Source organism: Elephantulus edwardii, unplaced genomic scaffold, assembly GCF_000299155.1.
Source record: "Elephantulus edwardii isolate Elephantulus edwardi_28Jun2011 unplaced genomic scaffold, EleEdw1.0 scaffold00036, whole genome shotgun sequence".
Taxonomy (NCBI): Eukaryota; Metazoa; Chordata; class Mammalia; order Macroscelidea; family Macroscelididae; genus Elephantulus; species Elephantulus edwardii.
Genome location: NW_006399786.1, coordinates 15,588,348 through 15,600,739, shown reverse-complemented (window position 1 = coordinate 15,600,739; position 12,392 = coordinate 15,588,348). Strand labels below are relative to the sequence as shown.

The window sequence follows — 12,392 nt, the reverse complement described above, 5'->3', positions numbered from 1 at the left end:
GTGAGGATAGCACAGAATAGGACAGGGTTCGTATCTGTTGCTCATACTATCGGTCATAGTCCATTCAATTCACCTAACACAACAATAACAACAACAACTTAGCCAAATATATGTAAGCTGAAGCTTCACCATCCTTGCCTCTAAGGAACACTGTGTCTCTACTTTCCTTAAGACATATCTGTTTTCTCTTTGACTTTGGGGGGCTTTTGTTGTTGTTGTTATTTTCCAGTCCATTGGATAATTTAGTGTTCTTCTCCAATGCCACAATTCAAAAGCATCAGTTATTCTGCTGTCTTCCTTATTAATTTTCCAGTTCTCAGATGCACAGCAAGTGATTCAAAAGACCATGGCCTGAACTAGATCTACCTTAGTCTTTGAACTGATGTAACTATTACTCTGTGTTTTAGAGAGAGCCCTGTCAGCAGACTTGCTCAATGCAATATGTCATTTAATTTCTTGATTGCTTAAACTGTATTGATTATGGATCCAAGAAAGATGAAATTGTTGACAATTTCAATTTTTTTCCATCTTTCATGATGTTGACTATTGGCCTAGTGGGCAAGATTTTAATCTTTTGATGTTTATATATAATCCATATTGTAGACTTGTAATTTTTGATCTTCTGCAAGAAAGCATTTCAGGTCCTCTCAATTTTTGCAAGCAAGATAGTGTCATCTGCGTAACACAGGTTGTTAATGAGTCTGCCTCTGATCTTGATGTCATATTCTTCTTCATAGAGTCACCCTTCTCAAATGATTTGCTTAGCATACAGATTTAATATGGAAAATGATATAGCCCTGAAGCGCATCTTTCTTGAATTTAAACTATGCAGTTTTCCTTGTGCTGAACAATACCTTCTTGGTCTAGGTATAGATTTAATATGAACATAGTTAAGTGTTCAACATTACCACTCTTCTGAGTGAGAACCAGAGTTTGTTATGATTAACAGTTATGTACCTTTGTAGAGTCAATAAAACATAAAGAAGTATTATTCTTCTTGTACCTCTGTGTAGTGTCAGCAACCTGCAATCTTGAAATTAAGCTTTTCTATTCTTCACATAAGCCCCCTTTTTGAGCATGATCTTCAGCTTACCTTCAGTATGGATACATGGTCTTGCTGTGGGAGCAATATAAGAGAGTTCTTTCCACTCTGTTAAAAAGTGTAGAAAAATGTAATAGAGAGACTGCAAAGAGACTGGACTGTGGCACTATTGTGAATAGACTGTGGCAAGGTATAAACAGAACAATCTTTAAGATGGAGTCATAATTAAAGCTTTTGCTTGCTAGATGATTGAAGGAAAAGCTGGCTTGTAACTGCTCTGAGAGAAAGTTTGCTGGATGATTGAGGAAACAAGAGTTGAACTTGTGCTGTTGAAATGAGCCTAGACAGTCACTGGCTGATTGTATCTTGCTAATCTGGTTTGGGACTTCTGGACTATACTTGTATTTGCATTGTGTCATTTCCATTGTCTTCTTCACTCCAAATCCTATTTCCCTAATAAACCCCACAACTGTGAGTAAAGTCAGTGAGTCAATTTGCAATGATCATCAGACCAAATGAGTTACAGAAATTGGTGCAGAAACATGTGAGGTGGCTTGTATGGTCATCTGGCTATTTGTTTAACACCATGAATATTATTGATGGGGAAAGTTCTCCTTTAGGAACCAGTTGTGGAGTTTATTTTTCAATTTTACTTCTGTAGCCTTTATTTGATGTCACTACATAGATGGGTGGGACTATGCAAATGAAATATGTTGGCCTATCCACAAAGGGATTGGTTAGTCTCACCAATAATTTGAAGAGCTCTAACTGCAGAGATGGAATCTTCCCCCACCAGAACAGATGAAATTCTTCCCTCAGCCAGAAATGAGAGACCTCCCCCAACTTGGTGAAATGTAGGACATGCTTTGGGATGGCATCAGCAGCAATGGCTGAAATAGATAATTGATGCAAGATGTGACTTTAGAGGAGGAGCCAATATTATCAGGACTAAAAACTTGGGAACACCATGAGGCTTGAGGCTGAGGTGTCTGCAAACACATTTTAGGAAGTGTCTTTACTGTATTCTGTTATTAATCTGAATTATAACATTTTTACTCCCCCACTATGGTTCTGTTTGGTACATAAACAATCACATTCAATTTTGTACCCAGCCATTAGTATTATTGGTGTTGAGATGAGTACACAGACACGTGAGAGCATAAAGGACATGTCTAATGTATTGGGAATTGGTATTGTGTTATTGATGCTATTATGGGGACAGTTTGCCCTTGTGAAGTTGTTAAAGGTCAGATATAGTTCTCCTCATGTGGCCCTTGATCTTTTTACACAGGTTCAAGTCAGACTTGGTCTTCTCATGTTATCACTGCTCCTTTTACAATCTGTTTTCAGTTGAGATCCATCTGATATCAGCAATGATGTCTTTAATGCCATGATTTCTGCTAAACCCAGCCTGAATTTCTGGCAGTTCTCTGTCAGTATCCTCTTCTAGCTGGTTTTGGATAATCTTCATCAATATTTAACTGGTGAGTGATATTAATGATATTATTTTATTATTTCCACATTATGTTGTATCACTTTTTTGGGAAATGGGAACAAATTTGGATCACTTCCAGTCAGTTGACCAGAAAGCTATCTTCCAAATTTCTTGGCATAGGCTGGTGGTCATATCTAGATTTGCATTTTTTTGTTGAAACATATCCGTTGGCATCATATCAATTCCTGGGGCATTATTTTTTGGTTTTTTTGCCGATGCTTTCAATGCATCTTGACTTTTCTTCTTTACCATTGGCTCTTATGTTAATTTCTAAAATATTTCAGTGCCAATTCATTATTTTTATACAGTGACTTTGTGTATTCCTTCTATTTTATTTTGATGCTTTCTTGATATTTAATATATCTCAGTTTTGGAACTTGGGGCAAGCTCTGCGACTCTTTATCAATTGTATTTCAATCTTTAGCAGAGTTGTGCTGGTAAGTGAAAGGTTATATCTCTCTGGCAAGTCCACCAGCAGGCTCCTCAGGAACAAGATAGATAACCCTCTCTCATGTGATGTACATAGAGGTTCAGGTATGAGCTGATTCATACTAGATAGAAATCATACACACACACATTCATGCACATATACACAGAGGGATCTAAAAATGTATCCCAACCAAATGATTGGCTCATTTGTAAAAGCTAAGAAGTCTCAGGTCCACATAATATAACTAATGCAAAATCAACAGATAAAATAATCCATTGTCCCAAGGAATAAAAAAGATGAAGTACCAGAAGCTTGGTGGAGTGGAGAAAAACAAATAGACTACATCAGATTTTCTTATATTCTGGTTTGGGTTCACATCCCTCATGAAATTGTCCCCTCATAATAATTGCTCATAGCAAATCTTCTCAAGGAAATGGCTCTATTAGGTAAGACTTTTTTTTTAGATAAGACTTTTTCAAGGAAAGGACCACATCCCAAGTGCTAAGATGGAGAATTTTAAGGTAGCAAGTTGACACCCAGAGTTTCTATTAAACCTTAAGAATTTGTGTACTCAATATGCAGAGAACAATATTATCTGTATTATTAACAAACAGAGAAATATGAAAATAAATAAGATTTTTTTATTATTTGCTTGTGCTATTGGAAAAATAATGTTAGAGATGAGTGACTTCTGTTCAGCAATGTTAGGTGGGAATTACTCATAAATGAAGAAGAATGAGGAAAGGAATACATCCAGACTGATGTAATGAATAGTATTCCCCAGGAAGAGCTAACGATTATCATATTTTATTACTAATTAATAGGTAGATGGCTTTAGTGCACATAGATGCACCTTCAAAGAAAGAATTTTCTGTCTATTTAAAAAATATCAACATTAAAATCATAATTAGAAAATAGTGCTACAATTCTATTTGGAAATTTAAGAGCTACAATAAGTCAGAATTGGTAGCTGACACAGAACAACAGAAAGATATTATGTTTTATTGACTTTGCAAAGATATTAAATATAGATTATAATAAGTTATAAATAAAATGGAGAGGAATAAGAAGTCTAGAATACTTAATTTTGGCTATGCCAAGCTTATATACAGACCAAAAACCATTTGTTCAAACAGAACAAAAGGATTTGAAATCAGAAAATATGTCCATCAGAATTATACCCATTTGCTATACCTATTCAATGTGCATGATGAAAAAGTAATCTGAAAAGCTGGACATTTGAAAAACAATTGGCATCAAGAAAGAAAAAAACAATCCACATCTTAGAAATGATACAGCCTTGTTTGTTGAAAATGAAGATTTTAGCACTTAGTAAAAATGATCAAGTACCACAGTCTGAACTGTACCAACATCAAGAAAACAAAAATCCTCATCCCTGGACCAATAGTGAACATCACAATATTTGGATAAAAAATTGAAGTTGTCTATAATTTTATTTTACTTGGATCCACAATTAGCACTCAAGTTTGCAGCAGTCATTAAAGACATTTTAGCAGATAAATATCCTGTCAAAGATAAATGACTAAAGAAATGTGTTAGTTTGAAAAATAAAGTGTCTAATACTGTGACACGGATGTGTCAAATGCGTTAATGGTTGGCTACTCAGTGCGGACTGAGAGTAGGGTGGAGCTCCCCGATTAAACAAGTGTGGAAGGAGGAGTGGCGTCCACTTCCATAATAGCTTGCCTCCAGAAACCCTATGAACCTGGAGAGAGGATGAAAGTCACGCAAGCGTCGAGGACCCTACTTCATAGGGTTGCTATGAGTCGCCTGCGACTCAATGGCACTTAACAACAACAACAACACAACTCAAGTCAAGGTACTTTCCATTATATCATATACATGTGAATGTTGGACCATGAATGAAGAAGACAGAAGAAGAATTGATGCCTTTGGATTGTGATATTGGTGTAGATTATTGAATATAATACGGACTAAACAAAGAACAAACAAATCTGTTTTACATGAAATACAATTATAAAGTTCCTTACAGACAAGGGTGGTGAGACTTCCTCTCACATACTTTGAATGTGCTATCAGGAGGAACTAGTCATTGGGAAAAGACATTATGTTTGGAAGAGTAGAAGAGGAAGACTCTTAATGAGATGAATTGACAATATCTGCAAAAATTGATGCAAGCATGACAGATATTCTTTGGATGTTTTTAACTCAGGGCAATGTTTAGTTTAAAGGGTTGCTATTAGTTGTAATTAACTCAAGGACACCTAACAACAAAATGATTCTTTCTAACATCATCTGTCCGTGAATCTATTGTACTTTGATGCTTTGCTGTGGATATGATGCTGGACATTATGCCACTGATATTTCAGATACCAGCAGAATGATTTATAGTACACAGGTTTTCCAGTCTAGGAAAAAAGCCTGACCATGTACTTACAAAAAATTAGCCAGTGTTGATTAGATCTTATATAGATGAAAATTAATAGTCTTACAAGGAGAATTGTGGGAGAAAAAAAGGGATGGAAGAATGAGTATATGAATGAATAAAAAAATAAACAAAAGTCAATGAAGCATCTGTATATCATGCAATATTTTTTGAGACTCCAACTCATTTATTTTAGTGATATCATCAGGAGGAATTAGTTGCTGAAGAATATTATTGTTGGTAAACTCTCTATGAAATACATTGTCAAAATGACCATAACAATTCATTCAAATATGCCAATGACCATGAAGATCTCAAAGGAGCAGTATCCATGTTATCCATGAGGTTGCTATGAATTTGAGCTGAATCAACAACATATCACTCCTTTCCCCCCCCCCTTTAGGTTGATGTTTCCTTAGCACCACTCTGCCCTTAGCTATAACAATTACAAAAGGACTGAAGTAATATGCACACTTATAAAGGTTTCACTACATGAGAATGAAAACCACAACAATATAATTCTCACCACTTACTATAGAGTCAATATAGAAATTTCATCTAGACATTTGAAGATTCTAAATTTTGAGGTAAGTTATTTTATTGAAAAATGAAATTATAAATGTTAGGGCACAAAATGTACAATAGCCCAAAACAGAACCATGGTTTCACACCTTAGTCATCCTATTATTTGACTTTGATGAAACTATTTCTATGATTATTTTTAAAAAGACAAAAATAGGGCGCCTGGCCTGGGTGCTGGGAGCGGAAATTGCTGCGCCGGCAGAACACAGAGGGCGCCCTGGGAGCCGGGCGGGCTCGCCCATGGAGCCGGTGATGACCTGGACCCCCGGGAAGGTGGCAGCTTGGCTCCGAGGCCTCGATGACTCCTTGCAGGACTATCCCTTTGAGGCCTGGGAGCTGCCGGGCAAGTACCTGCTTCAGCTCTGCCTCCACAGCCTCCAGGCTCTGACTGTGTGGCCTCTGGGTCACCAGGAACTCATCCTGGATGGGGTGGAACAGCTCCGGGCTCTGAGCTCTGAACTTCAGACAGAGAATCTGCAGAACCTGACAGAGGGGCTGCTGCCGAAAATTCACACCTTCCAGACCTTGGTCCAAGGCCATCTGGAGGCCTGCGCCGAGACCCCTGCTGATGTTCTCAGTGCAGCGGTGGAGCTGGTGCAAGAGGCTCGTACTCTCCTTTTCTGGCTCAACAGGTACCTCTTCTCCCACTTAAACGAATTCTCAGCATGTCAGGAGATCAGGGACTTGTGTGGGGAGCTGGGCAAGGCCCTGCAGGAGGATTGCCCAGTGGCTGAGGAGAGCCGAGTCCTGAGAATCTGTAGCCACATCGCTGGGATCTGCCACAACATCCTATAGTCCCAAAGAGCTGCTGGAGCAGCGAGCTGTGCTGGAACGCGTGCAGCTGGATGATCCCTTGGGCTTGGAAATCGATACCACCAACAACTGTCTTCACTTTGGGTCTCGAGTGATTCCCTTGCTCTGTACCAGCTCCCAGCTGCAGATCCTGCCTGGAGACGAAGTTGTCCAGGTCAACGACCAGGTGGTGGTGGGCTGGCCTCATAAGAACGTGGTGAGGGAGCTGCTTCGAGATCCATCTGGGGCCAGCCTGGTGCTAAAGAAGGTTCTGGTGCCTGAGACCCCTCCACAGACTCCTCCTCTGGCCCAGGTTTCCCCAGAGCAGCTGGCTCTGCCCTCACTGTCACCCAGTACCGTCCAACAGGAAGTCTTTGCCTTTGACTTGTCTTCGAATCCAAATCCCGGGCCCAGCTCTGCCTGGACAGACTCTGCCTTCCTTGACTCTGAGCCTGTGTCCATCCTTCCGCCATCCGCAGGGACAGCAGAGACCCCGGAGCCCCCAGGACACTCCGACAAGAGTCCTATCCCTGGTCGGAAAAAATCAAAAGGCGTGGCGACACAGTTGAGCCGCTGACGGGTGTCGTGCTGGGAGCTGGGTCAGCCCGACTGCCATGGCTGGCTGCTGCTGCGCAAGGTGCCCAGTGGCTTCATGGGCCCACGCTGGCGCCGCTGCTGGTTTGTGCTCAAGGGACACACACTCTATTGGTACCGCGAGCCCCAGGATGAGAAGGCAGAAGGCCTCATCAATGTTTCCAACTACAGCCTGGAAAGTGGACAGGATCAGAAGAAAAAATATGTGTTCCAGCTTACCCATGATGTGTACAAGCCCTTCATCTTCGCTGCTGACACCCTGGAGGACCTGAGCACCTGGGTGCGCCATCTCATTACCTGCATCTCCAAGTACCAATTTCCAGGCCGAGCCCTGCCTCCCCAAGAGGAAAATTGCTACAGTGAGACGGAAGCAGAAGACCCTGATGATGGGGCTGGGTCGCGCTCAGCCTCGCCTAGCCCAGCCCGAGCTTGAAGTCCTGTCCATGGAGACATGTCACCTGCAGCAACCCCCACACAGGGCAGCCCGTGAACTTCCTTCGGCCTTCCCACAGACAGTGGTGATGGAGCATTGGAGCGAATGGTACGGGGGCTAAAACAGGGCGGCGTGTCCCTTTTGGGCCAGCCACAACCCCTCACCAATGAACAGTGGCGGAGCTCCTTCATGCGGCGTAACCGAGAACCCCAGCTCAACGAGCAAGTGCACCGGGTGCGGGTGCTACAGAGCACACTCAAGGCAAAGATGCAGGAGCTGCAAGTCCTGGAAGAGCTGCTTGGTGACCCAGACCTGACTGCAGAGAAGTTCCGACAGTGGAAGGAGCAGAACCAGGAGTTGTACACAGAGGCCCTGGGGACCCGGACGGTGGTGCAGGCTGAGGGCAGCTCTCCGGTCCTGACCTCTGACACAAGAGAACCGTCCACATATCCTCTGCCCTCTGACCCTGAGGAACACTCCCATCTGTCTTCTGCTCCGAAAGAGCAACCTCCAGCCTCCTGACCACTAATCCCAAGGACCACCTCGACTCCTAGTCTCTGACATGTGCCTCTCACCTGTCTAGGACATCCTAGAGCATCCCTGGTCTGTGTTGGAGGCTGGAAATAGCACTAATCCATGGTTTCATGTCAAGCTGACACCCTCATTCTCCTGGAGTGGGGTAAAATAAAATGAGCTTTGTGCCACTCTCCTCCCTTGCCAAGAAAAGAGCAGGAGACCTGGCCTAAAAGAAACTCTCTCCCCCAATCCTGCCCTCCTCAGTCCCTTGTGTTTCTTCCTCAAACTAGATCTCTACAGATATTCTGTTTATACAGATACACTTTCAACCAAATAAAAGTCAATTTCTCTAAAAAAAAAAAAAAAGACAAAAATAGTTTGAACACTTTTAAGAGTTTCTTTTTTGTGAAAGGAAAGTACTGGTACTGTTGTGCAGTGCTTAAAGCATGCAGAGCTAACCAAGGGATCTTACGTGTGAGTCCACAACTTGTCTTTTTGAGATGTACATGAAAATTAGCATTTGTAAAGACTCAGTGCCTTAGAGACTCAATGGGACAGCTATACTTTATGCATTAGATTTCAATAAGTCAGAATCAACTGTCCAACAATGATATTTAGGGTATTTGTAGAATTTATGTTTTATTTCTAATTATCATAAAGCTGTGATACTTGTGACTACCTATTACTATTAAACTTAAATACTTTTCTACTGCTTCTGGAAAACTAGTATTTAGCAATATTTTCTTTTATTGAATACCTGCACCCATCATTAGAATCCTCTCAAACATATTATTATTTTTATGCATTGGAACTTCTTTTACTGAAATATTTGTTTGTATACATGTACTGAGAAAAACTATATAGGAATTCATAAAAATTTATTATATTTTGCTGCTTGCTTTGTATGAATTTTTACTTACATTTACCTTGTCTGTATGTGCACTGAAGGAATTTGCTCAAATTTATTGTATATTATGTCTTGCTTTCTAGTTACCATCATTACTCAAATATATTACAATATTTGCTCATACAATTTTGTAGCCTAGTATTTACCAGTATACAAATACATGTATTATTTCTAGCTATGTAACCTTAAATTATTTTTCAGGGCTAGTATAATATTAATGCTTATATAAAACTTACATTTTACTATAGGATTTCATTATATACTGTACTATCCATCAACAAACTATGTTTTTACAACAGAATAACTTTAAAATTATTTTTAAGACCTGTCGAATGAGGTCCTGAATCTTTACCTTTGTGCTAAATTTTTTTCCTAAATACATTTTGATGACTGTTTGTGCCTGTTGTTGTGTGTTTTTAGGTAGAAACCCACTCATAGCTGACCTTCCACCAAGTGTTCATAACTGTAAAAGGAGCAGTTATAACATGGGCTTGGCCGAGTTTGACTTCCACCCACTTCATAAAGGAATAATGTCTCAATAAAAAATAGCCATACTGCCAAGTTGGCTGCAAGGTCATACATGCCTCCCTCCAGGCTGTTGCATGGTTTCCTAGTAATCGTTGGGTCTAAGTTTGTTATTGGCTCAAAGACCATACTGACGTTGTGGGGTTTATTGGGGATAAGTTGGAAAGTTTGGGAGGCAAATGTATATCATACAATTGCAAGTCCAGGGTTAGTCTAGCAATCCCAAACGAGATTAACAAGGCAATTCCTCAAACAGTTCAGACAGCTTCTAAATCAAGAAGTGAAGGTCTAGGTTCAGTTCAGTAGCAAAAATGTAAAAAGTCTCTGGATTACTGAATTATCCAGAAAGCTTTATCTCAGAGCAGTTATAAGTCAGAATTTTATCCAATCATTAACCATTAATGGTAGCCTTTCTTTTTAGGGTTGCTCTGGCTATACCTTGTTACAGTCTCTTACAGAAGTGTCAATCTCTTCACAACCATTACTATACTTTTTCAGTGTAGAAAGTGTTTTCTTATCCCACAATTTTTAAATCCCACAACTATTGATGATTTGCAAGACAATACGACCACAGCTAAAGTACTAGAGACACTCTCCCTAATTAGGACTAACACAATGGCTAGAAAAGCCAATTTTAGATGGTTTGACACTGCCATAGCTTGCAAATCATATAGGAGGAGATGGCCTATTTTTCACCTACAGAGCAGTTAGTGGATCCAAACTACAAACCCTTGCATCAACACCACAACTCCTTACCCACTAGGCCACCACAGTGGCCATCCTTGTTTATGTCTATATGACTTAAATGTTTTAAAAGTGAATTTTCTGAGAACAGGAATAATAGATTTTCTTTTGAGAATTATGCACGAAGCACTTTCCCCCCCTTTTTTTGGTTTACATAAACATATAACTATTCCAAATAAGAGCTTGATGGAGGAGTCTGTAAGTAGTTGCACTATTATTCCAGAGAGTGCACATCATGGTCCTGGGAATTCTAATTTACCGGTGACTCCTTAGGAGAAAGATGTGAAATCCTTTCCTATTGGGATGAACAGCCTTGGAAACTGATGCCCATCACTCTCAGTTTTATTCACCCCACCAGTAGTTAAATTTAGGGGGTTTTGGGATTGGTTGGCTTGTTTTATTTTATCAGAAAGTGATATCTTAGGACATTGAGGATATCGTACATATGTGAAAACTTTAAAAATAAGAGAATTTATAGTCTGTTCCACATCCCCTGTCCTGAACGAACTACTTACATTGGATAGTATATCAGCTCAAGATTACTAACTTATACTCAGAATAAAAAAATGATGAAATACTATTAAAGATACTAATTATCTTACATAACAGCAAATAAAGTTGGTTTTCAGAGTGAGACTTTGAAGTATTTAATGATACTTATGACTATTATTTGTGCCTCAACTAATAGCTGGTGTTTACATGATAAAGTAAAATGTTATGTGTGCTCAAAATTATGTTAGCATTTCTGATTATTAGCTATTGTATGTAGAATCACTGATGACAATTTATGTGAAATGTCTAGCTTCTAATTGAAAAATTTACAGTTCAAATCCTGAAGTTGCATGTAGGAAGAATATAGGAAATCTTTTCGTTAGAAGCAGGAATGGCATCCACTTACTAAACAACATGCCTCTGGAAACTCTACGAACTTTGATAAATGATGATAGTTACAGAAAGGCTTTTTGTTCATAGGGTCACTATGAGGCATCCTCTACTCAACAACAATCAACAACAACAACTTCATGAAAATACAGCCTCTGAAACTTGATGAACAATTGTTGAACTTACTAGCTCACAATGTAAGGGGCTGTGTAAGGGGCTGTTTCCTTGGGATGTGGCTGTGTGCCTTGTACACAGAGGTGTCTTCTGAAGGAAGATTGCAAGCACTCTCATGAAGTGCTCTGAGAAGGAAGATTACAAGCAGTTCCCGACACTGAGAGTTGAAACAAATGTCCCTGCTCTTGATAAGATTGTTGCAAAATGAGAGAAAACACAGTTTATGAGTACAAAGAAATCCTGTTTGAATGTATGTTCTTTCTCTAACTCTGTACCTGACCTATTTGGGCCCTGTGAGGTAATCCTTAATGTATTCATTTCTCTGTGACCTATTCCTTTGTTTCTGAATGCTAATAAAAGCAAATGTTTTGGGGTTCTTCAGGGCTAGTGTCCTGAGAGAGCTCTAGCCTTTCTGGATTTACATTCTGCATTGTTAGTCTTCCTTCTGCTACACCCATGAGCAACAACATAACAATTGCTGAATTTACTAGTTCATAACATTAGATTTGAGATGTAACTTTTTGGTTTTGGTATTGGATGAGGTTAATCATTATTTATATCACTCTTACCCCTTGATCAACTCATAAATGAAATTATCTGCAATATCTAGTCTTCCTTACCTGTGTATAGAGTTTATTTATAATCCTGTAACTATGTTTTTGTCTGTTCATTCTTTTTTTAATACTTGTTATGTTAAACAACCTTATAATTTATAACATTCCGTTTTATCAATGCTATTTCAGTAATACATTCTCTTTTGTATTTTATAAGGGCCTACTCCTTTATCTCTTCTCTTTTGTCTTCAAAATCCTGTTTTTATTTGGGCTTTTGTGAATGTTAGAGATTGAAAAATAGACTCTTTTGGAGAT

General features: G+C 39.5%; 1 pseudogene; it reads left to right on the top strand.

Moving 5' to 3' along the window:
* The first annotated feature begins 6,196 nt into the window (after positions 1-6,196).
* LOC102851915 lies at positions 6,197-8,304 on the top strand (annotated as a pseudogene).
* Positions 8,305-12,392: the final 4,088 nt, after the last annotated feature.